This window comes from Rutidosis leptorrhynchoides, chromosome 1 (assembly GCF_046630445.1).
Source record: "Rutidosis leptorrhynchoides isolate AG116_Rl617_1_P2 chromosome 1, CSIRO_AGI_Rlap_v1, whole genome shotgun sequence".
NCBI classification, from domain to species: Eukaryota; Viridiplantae; Streptophyta; class Magnoliopsida; order Asterales; family Asteraceae; genus Rutidosis; species Rutidosis leptorrhynchoides.
The window spans coordinates 29,997,903-30,013,270 of NC_092333.1; positions in this window are offsets into that span (position 1 = coordinate 29,997,903).

Here is a 15,368-nt window from a genome sequence, read left to right on the forward strand (position 1 = left end):
GGGCAGTAACCCTACGATGCTGACCAAAAGCGTCAGTGAAAGCACGACCTCCATTCACCCCTGGAATGACGGTGCCATCAGGACGGTACCGCTTCTTCGGTGGGGTGGAGGGTGCCTGTATAGGTACGTCATCAAGGTTCTCTTCGTCGGAGTCACTGGAGTCATCTGTAGAGGAGTCATCGGATGAAGGATCATCAGAATCATGTGGTGGTGACACGGGTGGCTGAACTGGTCGTCCATGAGCGGCCATCATCTGTCTGTGTCTGAATGGCGAAATCGGCACTAAACGTCCATCTGGAGCGCGTCGGCACGGCATGCGCATATGGTTACGGAATGGCCCTTCCCCGAACTCCGCGGGGATCACAACACCACCAATGCGGGGCTGTGACTCCGAGGGTCTGGGAGCAGACGGAGCTGGAATCTCCACAGGGTCCACGTGTCCATTAATAGTAGCCACTGGTGCAGGTGGCTGGCTGCTAGTCCCGGAAGATAAAGCGCCGGGGTCACTCGTGCGTATCGGGATCGGTGGATCGACAACGGTGGTAGGTGGAGTAGATGAAGAGTCTAAACTGCCCAAAACGCTAGCAGGTGGTACATCCGACATCTGAACAAGGAAAAATAAATTTTCCATGTCAGTAAGTCATAAAGCAAGCACGTATTAGGCCAACAGTTTAAATCGTGTATAACAATAAGTAGCATGGCAATAATAACGAATCGTACAGAAGTAGCATGCAATCGAAAGCAAGTGATATCATGCAGTAGTGAAATCATGTAGTAGCATATGGCATATAGCAGTAAAAGTAAGCAGCAGCATGCAGTAAGTTCAGTGGAAACAAGTAAACTAGCAAGTTGTAGATTAGTCCTATTAGTGAATCCTACTCGGGTCGGTCTTAGACTCACTAATGCAACCTAATTCCCTACAACCAATGCTCTGATACCAAATGTGATACCCCGTACAAAACCATCGTGTACGAATCATCAACAACAGGATCATTACAAGGTTAAGTACTATATGCGTTTTCAAAAAGAGTTTGCATTCATTAATAAAGTGATGTCTAAACCAACATCGAATGTTTTACAATCCATGAGCATGCTTCACTAAGTAGAAGCAAATAATAAGTGTATGTGACCACAACGGTCGTTACAAGTCATAGTTCAAAAGTACAAATGTTTGAATGCAAAATAAAGTAGTTCATGCGATAACAACTCTAAGCAGCGGGTGTCTACAGCACGACTAGTACACAGCAAAAGCTAACCTCAAGCACCTGAGAAAAACATGCTTTAAAATGTCAACACAAAGGTTGGTGAGCTATAGTTTAAGTATAACAGTATGTAAGGTAGGCCACGAGATTTCAGTGCTACAAAGAGCATTTCAAAACAGTATGATAAAGTATATGTTAACCGTGGGCACTTGGTAACTAACTTAACGTTTATTGTAGTGACCCGAACTTTTCCATGTTTATATATATATTAATTGAGATTGATATTTACACGATTAAATGTTTCCAACATGTTAAGCAATCAAACTTGTTAAGACTTGATTAATTGAAATATGTTTCATATAGACAATTGACCACCCAAGTTGACCGGTGATTCACGAACGTTAAAACTTGTAAAAACTATATGATGACATATATATGGATATATATATATATAGTTAACATGATACTATGATAAGTAAACATATCATTAAGTATATTAATAATGAACTACATATGTAAAAACAAGACTACTAACTTAATGATTTTTAAACGAGACATATATGTAACGATTATCGTTGTAAAGACATTTAATGTATATATATCATATTAAGAGATATTCATACATGATAATATCATGATAATATAATAATTTAAAATCTCATTTGATATTATAAACATTGGGTTAACAACATTTAACAAGATCGTTAACCTAAAGGTTTCAAAACAACACTTACATGTAACGACTAACGATGACTTAACGACTCAGTTAAAATGTATATACATGTAGTGTTTTAATATGTATTTATACACTTTTGAAAGACTTCAATACACTTATCAAAATACTTCTACTTAACAAAAAAGCTTACAATTACATCCTCATTCAGTTTCATCAACAATTCTACTCGTATGCACCCGTATTCGTACTCGTACAATACACAGCTTTTAGATGTATGTACTATTGGTATATACACTCCAATGATCAGCTCTTAGCAGCCCATGTGAGTCACCTAACACATGTGGGAACCATCATTTGGCAACTAGCATGAAATATCTCATAAAATTACAAAAATATGAGTAATCATTCATGACTTATTTACATGAAAACAAAATTACATATCCTTTATATCTAATCCATACACCAACGACCAAAAACACCTACAAACACTTTCATTCTTCAATTTTCTTCATCTAATTGATCTCTCTCAAGTTCTATCTTCAAGTTCTAAGTGTTCTTCATATATTCTACAAGTTCTAGTTACATAAAATCAAGAAAACTTTCAAGTTTGCTAGCTCACTTCCAATCTTGTAAGGTGATCATCCAACCTCAAGAAATCTTTGTTTCTTACAGTAGGTTATCATTCTAATACAAGGTAATAATCATATTTAAACTTTGGTTCAATTTCTATAACTATAACAATCTTATTTCAAGTGATGATCTTACTTGAACTTGTTTTCGTGTCATGATTCTGCTTCAAGAACTTCAAGCCATCCAAGGATCCGTTGAAGTTAGATCCATTTTTCTCTTTTCCAGAAGGTTTATCCAAGGAACTTAAGGTAGTAATGATGTTCATAACAACATTCGATTCATATATATAAAGCTATCTTATTCGAAGGTTTAAACTTGTAATCACTAGAACATAGTTTAGTTAATTCTAAACTTGTTCGCAAACAAAAGTTAATCCTTCTAACTTGACTTTTAAAATCAACTAAACACATGTTCTATATCTATATGATATGCTAACTTAATGATTTAAAACCTGGAAACACGAAAAACACCGTAAAATCTGATTTACGCCGTCGTAGTAACACCGCGGGCTGTTTTGGGTTAGTTAATTAAAAACTATGATAAACTTTGATTTAAAAGTTGTTATTCTGAGAAAATGATTTTTATTATGAACATGAAACTATATCCAAAAATTATGGTTGAACTCAAAGTGGAAGTATGTTTTCTAAAATGGTCATCTAGACGTCGTTCTTTCGACTGAAATGACTACCTTTACAAAAATGACTTGTAACTTATTTTTCCGACTATAAACCTATACTTTTTCTGTTTAGATTCATAAAATAGAGTTCAATATGAAACCATAGCAATTTGATTCACTCAAAACGGATTTAAAATGAAGAAGTTATGGGTAAAACAAGATTGGATAATTTTTCTCATTTTAGCTACGTGAAAATTGGTAACAAATCTATTCCAACCATAACTTAATCAACTTGTATTGTATATTATGTAATCTTGAGATACCATAGACACATATACAATGTTTTGACGTATCATGTCGACACATCTATATATATTTCGGAACAACCATAGACACTCTATATGTGAATGTTGGAGTTAGCTATACAGGGTTGAGGTTGATTCCAAAATATATATAGTTTGAGTTGTGATCAATACTGAGATACGTATACACTGGGTCGTGGATTGATTCAAGATAATATTTATCGATTTATTTCTGTACATCTAACTGTGGACAACTAGTTGTAGGTTACTAACGAGGACAGCTGACTTAATAAACTTAAAACATCAAAATATATTAAAAGTGTTGTAAATATATTTTGAACATACTTTGATATATATGTATATATTGTTATAGGTTCGTGAATCAACCAGTGGCCAAGTCTTACTTCCCGACGAAGTAAAAATCTGTGAAAGTTAGTTATAGTCCCACTTTTAAAATCTAATATTTTTGGGATGAGAATACATGCAGGTTTTATAAATGATTTACAAAATAGACACAAGTACGTGAAACTACATTCTATGGTTGAATTATCGAAATCGAATATGCCCCTTTTTATTAAGTCTGGTAATCTAAGAATTAGGGAATAGACACCCTAATTGACGCGAATCCTAAAGATAGATCTATTGGGCCTAACAAACCCCATCCAAAGTACCGGATGCTTTAGTACTTCGAAATTTATATCATATCCGAAGGGTGTCCCGGAATGATGGGGATATTCTTATATATGCATCTTGTTAATGTCGGTTACCAGGTGTTCACCATATGATTGATTTTTATCTCTATGTATGGGATGTGTATTGAAATATGAAATCTTGTGGTCTATTATTATGATTTGATATATATAGGTTAAACCTATAACTCACCAACATTTTTGTTGACGTTTTAAGCATGTTTATTCTCAGGTGATTATTAAGAGCTTCCGCTGTCGCATACTTAAATAAGGACGAGATTTGGAGTCCATGCTTGTATGATATTGTGTAAAAACTGCATTCAAGAAACTTATTTTGTTGTAACATATTTGTATTGTAAACCATTATGTAATGGTCGTGTGTAAACAGGATATTTTAGATTATCATTATTTGATAATCTACGTAAAGCTTTTTAAACCTTTATTGATGAAATAAAGGTTATGGTTTGTTTTAAAATAAATGCAGTCTTTGAAAAACGTCTCATATAGAGGTCAAAACCTCGCAACGAAATCAATTAATATGGAACGTTTTTAATCAATAAGAACGGGACATTTCAGTTGGTATCCGAGCGTTGGTCTTAGAGAACCAGAATTTTGCATTAGTGTGTCTTATCGAGTTTGTTAGGATGCATTAGTGAGTCTGGACTTCGACCGTGTTTACTTGAAAAATGATTGCTTAACAAATTTTGTTGGAAACTATATATTTTTAACATGTGAATATTATGTGATATATTAATCTCTTAAGGCGTTTGATATTATGTGATAGATGTCTACCTCTAGAACAAGTCTCATTGACTCACCTAATAATAATGAAGAGTCAAATGTAAATTGGAATGATTCGTGGACTGATTCACAAGTTCCCGAAGAGGAACCGGAAGAAGAGTCGGAACCGGAAGAAGAATCGGAACCGGAAGAAGAATCGGAACCGGATGAAGAAATAGAACCGGTGGGGGAAATAATAAAACGGTTAAGTAAAAGAAAATCCTCAACCAACCGACCAAGGTTAATTATGGTCAATGGTGTTTCCGCCAAGGAAGCAAAATATTGGGAGGATTACCAATTCTCCGATGAATCGGATTCCGACGAGAATTCCGATGATGTTATAGAAATTACCCCAACTGAATTTAAAAAGACAAAAGAAAATAATAAGGGAAAGGGCATAAAAATAGAGAAATATAATTCCAACCCCGATGAACTTTATATGTATCATCAACCCCCGAAGTCCTTAAGTTGTAACAATGACCCGGGAACCTCTAAACCACCAGGTTTTTCTAAACCAATGTGGAAAACGACGGCTCGTATTAGGGGAACATCATATATCCCTAGAAACTTGGCAAAACGAACCAAAACTGAAGAAGAAGAAACAAGCGAGTCGGAATAAGATAGTTGTATTCGTGTGGTGTAATATATGTAATATAGTGTGCTTATGCTTTATGATATATGTAAAAATTGCTTGTATTAATAAGTATTTTTTTTATGAATCTAACTCTTGTCTATTTTACAGTATAAAAACACAAAATGGATAGACAACCCAATATTTTAAGAGACCTACCCGGAGACATGATTGATGAAATCTTGTCTAGAGTCGGTCAGAATTCTTCAGCACAACTATTTAAGGCGAGATCAGTTTGTAAGACATTCGAAGAACGTTCCAAGAATGCCTTGGTTTATAAAAGGCTTTCGTTCGAAAGATGGGGGATATCACTGTAGTGACCCGAACTTTTCCATGTTTATATATATTAATTGAGATTGATATTTACATGATTAAATGTTTCCAACATGTTAAGCAATCAAACTTGTTAAGACTTGATTAATTGAAATATGTTTCATATAGACAATTGACCACCCAAGTTGACCGGCGATTCACGAACGTTAAAACTTGTAAAAATGACTTGACGATATATATATGGATATACATATGGTTAACATGAGATTATGATAAGTAAGTATCTCCATAAGTATATTAACAATGAGTTATATACATATAAACAAGACTACTAACTTAAGGATTTCGAAACGAGACATATATGTAACGATTATCGTTGTAACGACATTTAAATGTATATATATCATATTAAGATATATTAATATATCATAATATCATGATAATATAATAATTTAACATCTCATTAGATATAATAAACAATGGGTTAACAACATTAATTGAGATCGTTAACTTAAAGGTTTCAAAACAACACTTACATGTAACGACTAACGATGACTTAACGACTCCGTTAAAATGTATATACATGTAGTGTATTTAGATGTATTAAAATACTTTTGGAAGACTTCAAGACATATATCAAAACACTCATACTTAACGAAAATGGTTACAGTTACTTTCCCATTCTTTTCTTTCATCAAGAATTCTAGTCGTATTCTTACCCGTATTATACACAGCTTCAAAACGTACTTACTATGGGTATATACCAATAGGAACTAGCATGGGATTCCACTCTTGATTATTTCATGTATGACTAATCAATTTTAACTTCTACCATGAGCTAGTCAACTAACTAGAACTCCTTTTAACCCCACTCACCACTCACCAATTAACACTCATCATTCACTCCATTTCACTTCCAAATCTCTTTCTAATTCTCTCTCAACACACCCACACTATTATGAACGTATTTTTCCAGTAGTTAATCATCATCTTCATCAAAAATCACTTCAAGAATCAAGCTATAATCATCATAGGAAGAACACTTCAAGAATACTTCAAAAATCCCTTCAAGTTTACTAATTTACTTCCAAGCTTTCTAATCCATTCCAAGTAATCATCTAAGATAAAGAAACCTTTGTTATATACAGTAGGTTATCTTTCTTATTCAAGGTAATATTCATATTCAAACTTTGATTCAATTTCTATAACTATAAACTATCTTAATTCGAGCAAAAATCTTACTTGAACTTGTTTTTGTGTCATGATCCTACTTCAAGAACTTTCAAGCCATCCAAGATCCTTTGAAGCTAGATCATTTCTTGTCACTTCCAGTAGGTTTACCTACTAAACTTGAGGTAGTAATGATGTTCATAACATCATTCGATTCATATATATAAAACTATCTTATTCGAAGGTTTAAACTCGTAATCACTAGAACATAGTTTAGTTAATTCTAAACTTGTTCGCAAACAAAAGTTAATCCTTCTAACTTGACTTTTAAAATTAACTAAACACATGTTCTATATCTATATGATATGCTAACTTAATGATTTAAAACCTGGAAACACGAAAAACACCGTAAAACCGGATTTACGCCGTCGTAGTAACACCGCGGGCTGTTTTGGGTTAGTTAATTAAAAACTATGATAAACTTTGATTTAAAAGTTGTTATTCTGAGAAAATGATTTTTATTATGAACATGAAACTATATCCAAAAATTATGGTTAAACTCAAAGTGGAAGTATGTTTTCTAAAATGGTCATCTAGACGTCGTTCTTTCGACTGAAATGACTACCTTTACAAAAACGACTTGTAACTTATTTTTCCGACTATAAACCTATACTTTTTCTGTTTAGATTCATAAAATACAGTTCAATATGAAACCATAGCAATTTGATTCATTCAAAACGGATTTAAAATGAAGAAGTTATGGGTAAAACAAGATTGGATAATTTTTCTCATTTTAGCTACGTGAAAATTGGTAACAAATCTATTCCAACCATAACTTAATCAACTTGTATTGTATATTATGTAATCTTGAGATACCATAGACACGTATACAATGTTTCGACCTATCATGTCGACACATCTATATATATTTCGGAACAACCATAGACACTCTATATGTGAATGTTGGAGTTAGCTATACAGGGTTGAGGTTGATTCCAAAATATATATAGTTTGAGTTGTGATCAATACTGAGATACGTATACACTGGGTCGTGGATTGATTCAAGATAATATTTATTGATTTATTTCTGTACATCTAACTGTGGACAACTAGTTGTAGGTTACTAACGAGGACAGCTGACTTAATAAACTTAAAACATCAAAATATATTAAAAGTGTTGTAAATATATTTTGAACATACTTTAATATATATGTATATATTGTTATAGGTTCGTGAATCAACAGTGGCCAAGTCTTACTTCTCGACGAAGTAAAAATCTGTGAAAGTGAGTTATAGTCCCACTTTTAAAATCTAATATTTTTGGGATGAGAATACATGCAGGTTTTATAAATGATTTACAAAATAGACACAAGTACGTGAAACTACATTCTATGGTTGAATTATCGAAATCGAATATGCCCCTTTTTATTAAGTCTGGTAATCTAAGAATTAGGGAACAGACACCCTAATTGACGCGAATCCTAAAGATAGATCTATCGGGCCCAACAAGCCCCATCCAAAGTACCGGATGCTTTAGTACTTCGAAATTTATATCATATCCGAAGGGTGTCCCGGAATGATGGGGATATTCTTATATATGCATTTTGTTAATGTCGGTTACCAGGTGTTCACCATATGAATGATTTTTATCTCTATGTATGGGATGTGTATTGAAATATGAAATCTTGTGGTCTATTATTATGATTTGATATATATAGGTTAAACCTATAACTCACCAACATTTTTGTTGACGTTTTAAAGCATGTTTATTCTCAGGTGATTATTAAGAGCTTCCGCTGTCGCATACTTAAATAAGGACGAGATTTGGAGTCCATGCTTGTATGATATTGTGTAAAAACTGCATTCAAGAAACTTATTTTATTGTAACATATTTGTATTGTAAACCATTATGTAATGGTCGTGTGTAAACAGGATATTTTAGATTATCATTATTTGATAATCTACGTAAAACTTTTAAACCTTTATTGATGAAATAAAGGTTATGGTTTGTTTTAAAATGAATGCAGTCTTTGAAAAACGTCTCATATAGAGGTCAAAACCTCGCAACGAAATCAATTAATATGGAACGTTTTTAATCAATAAGAACGGGACATTTCAGTTGGTATCAGAGCGTTGGTCTTAGAGAACCAGAATTTTGCATTAGTGTGTCTTATATAGTTTGTTAGGATGCATTAGTGAGTCTGGACTTCGACCGTGTTTACTTGAAAAATGATTGCTTAACAAATTTTGTTGGAAACTATATATTTTTAACATGTGAATATTATGTGATATATTAATCTCTTAACGCGTTTGATATTATGTGATAGATGTCTACCTCTAGAACAAGTCCCATTGACTCACCTAATAATAATGAAGAGTCAAATGTAAATTGGAATGATTCGTGGACTGATTCACAAGTTCCCGAAGAGGAACCGGAAGAAGAGTCGGAACCAGAAGAAGAATCGGAATCGGAAGAAGAATCGGAACCGGATGAAGAAATAGAACCGGTGGGGGAAATAATAAAACGGTTAAGTAAAAGAAAATCCTCAACCAACCGACCAAGGTTAATTATGGTCAATGGTGTTTCCGCTAAGGAAGCAAAATATTGGGAGGATTACCAATTCTCCGATGAATCGGATTCCGACGAGAATTCCGATGATGTTATAGAAATTACCCCAACTGAATTTAAAAAGGCAAAAGAAAATAATAAGGGAAAGGGCATAAAAATAGAGAAATCTAATTCCAACCCCGATGAACTTTATATGTATCGTCAACCCCCGAAGTCCTTAAGTTGTAACAATGACCCGGGAACCTCTAAACCACCAGGTTTTTCTAAACCAATGTGGAAAATAACGGCTTGTATTAGGGGAACATCATATATCCCTAGAAACTTGGGAAAACGAACCAAAACCAAAGAAGAAGAAACAAGCGAGTCGGAATAAGATAGTTGTATTCGTGTGGTGTAATATATGTAATATAGTGTGCTTATGCTTTATGATATGTGTAAAAATTGCTTGTATTAATAAGTATTTTTTTATGAATCTAACTCTTGTCTATTTTACAGTATAAAAACACAAAATGGATAGACAACCCAATATTTTAAGAGACCTACCCGGAGACATGATTGATGAAATCTTGTCTAGAGTCGGTCAGAATTCCTCGGCACAACTATTTAAGGCGAGATCAGTTTGTAAGACATTCGAAGAACGTTCCAAGAATGATTTGGTTTATAAAAGGCTTTCGTTCGGAAGATGGGGGATATCACATTGGGAAATCCATAAGTTACGATGTGTTTACTTTGACGCATATATTGCGAGGAACCCAAATGCTATTTTACGCAACGGGTTAAGAAATTATTTTGACTCAGTATATCCAAATATAGGACTTCGTGATTTAGAAAAAGCGGCTAACATGCAACATAAAGAAGCATGTTATGCTTACGGGTTAGTAATGTTCGCTTCTCACCAAAGTGAGAACAAGAACATCGGGCTACAACTATTAAACAAAACGTTCTCTCAAGTGACGAAGTCGGTAATTGGGGTAAGAAATGAGGTTTTTAGGTTATTACGAGACTGTTGGTCATTACGTAACCCTCGTCCCTTTGACGACGTTACAACACGCTGTCTTATCAACGGCCATAACGGTTATGTTCCACAAGACCAAGGATGGGAAGTAATCCTAGTAAAACCAGAATGCATGACTTGTTTCTGGACGTATGAATTACGTGTCTTTATTGCCTTTGCTGAACGACTTGTGTATTAGCTAGAATTATCTTCACAACCATCTTGTATCAAATTTATTGTGTGCTATATTTCATGCTATATGTAAAATAAGTGGTATTGTAAGTTTGTAAAATATTGTGTAAAAGTTTGAACGCGAAATATTATTACAATCTGTTTTTCATATAGAATTGTAGTAGTTGAATTGTATATTAGCTACTAAGTATGAACTTAACGGGTAGGTACTACCCGAATTTAAACTTATAAAACGCTAATATGAAGAAAAAGCTTTTATAAATGAGTTCATATTATGCTATGAAATACTATTAACTACTCTTAATATTCTGTATGATTAACTTGTTCCATTTAACTATTTTGAAGGAAATGGCACCGACTACTCGACACACTGTGAATATGAATGAAGAGGAATTCCGTACTTTTCTAGCTTCAAACATAGCTGCAGTACAGGCTGCGCTATATACCAACAATAACCTTGGATCTGGCAGTACAGGAAATCGTGTAGGATGCACCTACAAAGAATTCACTGCCTGCAAACCTTTGGAATTTGATGGAACCGCAGGACCGATCGGATTGAAACGGTGGACCGAGAAGGTCGAATCGGTGTTTGCCATAAGTAAGTGTACTGAAGAGGACAAAGTGAAGTACGCTACGCATACCTTTACAGGTTCTGCGTTAACATGGTGGAATACCTATCTAGAGCAAGTGGGACAAGATGATGCGTACGCACTACCGTGGTCAGCATTCAAGCACTTGATGAACGAGAAGTACCGTCCCAGAACCGAGGTCAATAAGCTCAAGACAGAACTTAGAGGGTTACGAACCCAAGGATTTGATATTACCACGTATGAAAGACGATTCACAGAATTGTGCCTATTGTGTCCGGGAGCATTCGAAGATGAGGAAGAGAAGATCGACGCGTTTGTGAAAGGATTACCAGAAAGAATCCAAGAAGATATAAGTTCACACGAGCCCGCCTCCATACAACAGGCATGTAGAATGGCTCACAAACTAGTGAACCAGATTGAAGAAAGAATTAAAGAACAGACTGCTGAAGAGGCCAATGTGAAGCAAGTCAAAAGAAAGTGGGAGGAAAACGGTGATAAGAATCACCAATACAATAACAACAGCAATTATAACAATAATCGCAACAACTATCCTAACAATCGCAACATCAATCGCAACTACAACAAACGGCCCAACAACAACAACAACAACAACAGCAACCACAACAATCATCTTAACAACAATAATAACCGCAACAACAACAACAATCAGAAGCAGCTATGCCAAAGGTGTGAAAAGTATCACTCGGGGTTCTGCACCAAATTTTGCAACAAGTGTAAAAGAAATGGTCATAGCGCGGCGAAGTGTGATGTCTACGGACCAGGGGTTAACAGAACGAAAGGAACAAATGGTGTCGGAACAAGTAATGGCGGAGCAAGTAGTGTCGGAGCAAGTTATGCCAATGTAGTTTGTTATAAATGTGGAAAACCGGGCCACATTATTAGAAATTGCCCGAACCAGGAGAACACGAATGGACAAGGCCGCGGAAGAGTTTTCAATATTAATGCGGCAGAGGCACAGGAAGACCCGGAGCTTGTTACGGGTACGTTTCTTATTGACAATAAATCTGCTTACGTTTTATTTGATTCGGGTGCGGATAGAAGCTATATGAGTAGAGATTTTTGTGCTAAATTAAGTTGTCCATTGACGCCTTTGGATAGTAAATTTTTACTCGAATTAGCAAATGGTAAATTAATTTCAGCAGATAATATATGTCGGAATCGAGAAATTAAACTGGTTAGCGAAACATTTAAGATTGATTTGATACCAGTAGAGTTAGGGAGTTTTGATGTGATAATCGGTATGGACTGGTTGAAAGAAGTGAAAGCAGAGATCGTTTGTTACAAAAATGCAATTCGCATTATACGAGAAAAAGGAAAACCCTTAATGGTGTACGGAGAAAAGGGCAACACGAAGCTACATCTTATTAGTAATTTGAAGGCACAAAAACTAATAAGAAAAGGTTGCTATGCTGTTCTAGCACACGTCGAGAAAGTACAAACTGAAGAAAAGAGCATCAATGATGTTCCCATTGCAAAAGAATTTCCCGATGTATTTCCGAAAGAATTACCGGGATTACCCCCACAGCGATCCGTTGAATTTCAAATAGATCTTGTACCAGGAGCTGCACCAATAGCTCGTGCTCCTTACAGACTCGCACCCAGCGAGATGAAAGAACTGCAAAGCCAATTACAAGAACTTTTAGAGCGTGGTTTCATTCGACCAAGCACATCACCGTGGGGAGCTCCTGTTTTGTTTGTTAAGAAGAAAGATGGTACATTCAGGTTGTGTATCGACTACCGAGAGTTGAACAAACTTACCATCAAGAACCGCTACCCACTACCGAGAATCGACGACTTATTTGATCAACTACAAGGCTCGTCTGTTTATTCAAAGATTGACTTACGTTCCGGGTATCATCAAATGCGGGTGAAAGAAGATGATATTCCAAAGACTGCTTTCAGAACACGTTACGGTCATTACGAGTTTATGGTCATGCCGTTTGGTTTAACTAATGCACCAGCTGTGTTCATGGACCTTATGAACAGAGTGTGTGGACCATACCTTGACAAGTTTGTCATTGTTTTCATTGATGACATACTTATTTACTCAAAGAATGACCAAGAACACGGTGAACATTTGAGAAAGGTGTTAGAAGTATTGAGGAAGGAAGAATTGTACGCTAAGTTTTCAAAGTGTGCATTTTGGTTGGAAGAAGTTCAATTCCTCGGTCACATAGTGAACAAAGAAGGTATTAAGGTGGATCCGGCAAAGATAGAAACTGTTGAAAAGTGGGAAACCCCAAAAACTCCGAAACACATACGCCAGTTTTTAGGACTAGCTGGTTACTACAGAAGGTTCATCCAAGACTTTTCCAGAATAGCAAAACCCTTGACTGCATTAACGCATAAAGGGAAGAAATTTGAATGGAATGATGAACAAGAGAAAGCGTTTCAGTTATTGAAGAAAAAGCTAACTACGGCACCTATATTGTCATTGCCTGAAGGGAATGATGATTTTATGATTTATTGTGACGCATCAAAGCAAGGTCTCGGTTGTGTATTAATGCAATGAACGAAGGTGATTGCTTATGCGTCTAGACAATTGAAGATTCACGAACAAAATTATACGACGCATGATTTGGAATTAGGCGCGGTTGTTTTTGCATTAAAGACTTGGAGGCACTACTTATATGGGGTCAAAAGTATTATATATACCGACCACAAAAGTCTTCAACACATATTTAATCAGAAACAACTGAATATGAGGCAGCGTAGGTGGATTGAATTATTGAATGATTACGACTTTGAGATTCGTTACCACCCGGGAAAGGCAAATGTGGTAGCCGATGCCTTGAGCAGGAAGGACAGAGAACCCATTCGAGTAAAATCTATGAATATAATGATTCATAATAACCTTACTACTCAAATAAAGGAGGCGCAACAAGGAGTTTTAAAAGAAGGAAATTTAAAGGATGAAATACCCAAAGGATCGGAGAAGCATCTTAATATTCGGGAAGACGGAACCCGGTATAGGGCTGAAAGGATTTGGGTACCAAGATTTGGAGATATGAGAGAAATGGTACTTAGAGAAGCTCATAAAACCAGATACTCAATACATCCTGGAACGGGGAAGATGTACAAGGATCTCAAGAAACATTTTTGGTGGCCGGGTATGAAAGCCGATGTTGCTAAATATGTAGGAGAATGTTTGACGTGTTCTAAGGTCAAAGCTGAGCATCAGAAACCATCAGGTCTACTTCAACAACCCGAAATCCCAGAATGGAAATGGGAAAACATTACCATGGATTTCATCACTAAATTGCCAAGGACTGCAGGTGGTTTTGATACTATTTGGGTAATAGTTGATCGTCTCACCAAATCAGCACACTTTCTGCCAATAAGAGAAGATGACAAGATGGAGAAGTTAGCACGACTGTATTTGAAGGAAGTCGTCTCCAGACATGGAATACCAATCTCTATTATCTCTGATAGGGATGGCAGATTTATTTCAAGATTCTGGCAGACATTACAGCAAGCATTAGGAACTCGTCTAGACATGAGTACTGCCTATCATCCACAAACTGATGGGCAGAGCGAAAGGACGATACAAACGCTTGAAGACATGCTACGAGCATGTGTTATTGATTTTGGAAACAGTTGGGATCGACATCTACCGTTAGCAGAATTTTCCTACAACAACAGCTACCATTCAAGCATTGAGATAGCGCCGTTTGAAGCACTTTATGGTAGAAAGTGCAGGTCTCCGATTTGTTGGAGTGAAGTGGGGGATAGACAGATTACGGGTCCGGAGATTATACAAGAAACTACCGAGAAGATCATCCAAATTCAACAACGGTTGAAAACCGCCCAAAGTCGACAAAAGAGCTACGCTGACATTAAAAGAAAAGATATAGAATTTGAAATTAGAGAGATGGTCATGCTTAAAGTTGCACCTTGGAAAGGCGTTGTTCGATTTGGTAAACGAGGGAAATTAAATCCAAGGTATATTGGACCATTCAAGATTATTGATCGTGTCGGACCAGTAGCTTACTGACTTGAGTTACCTCAACAACTCGCGGCTGTACATAACACT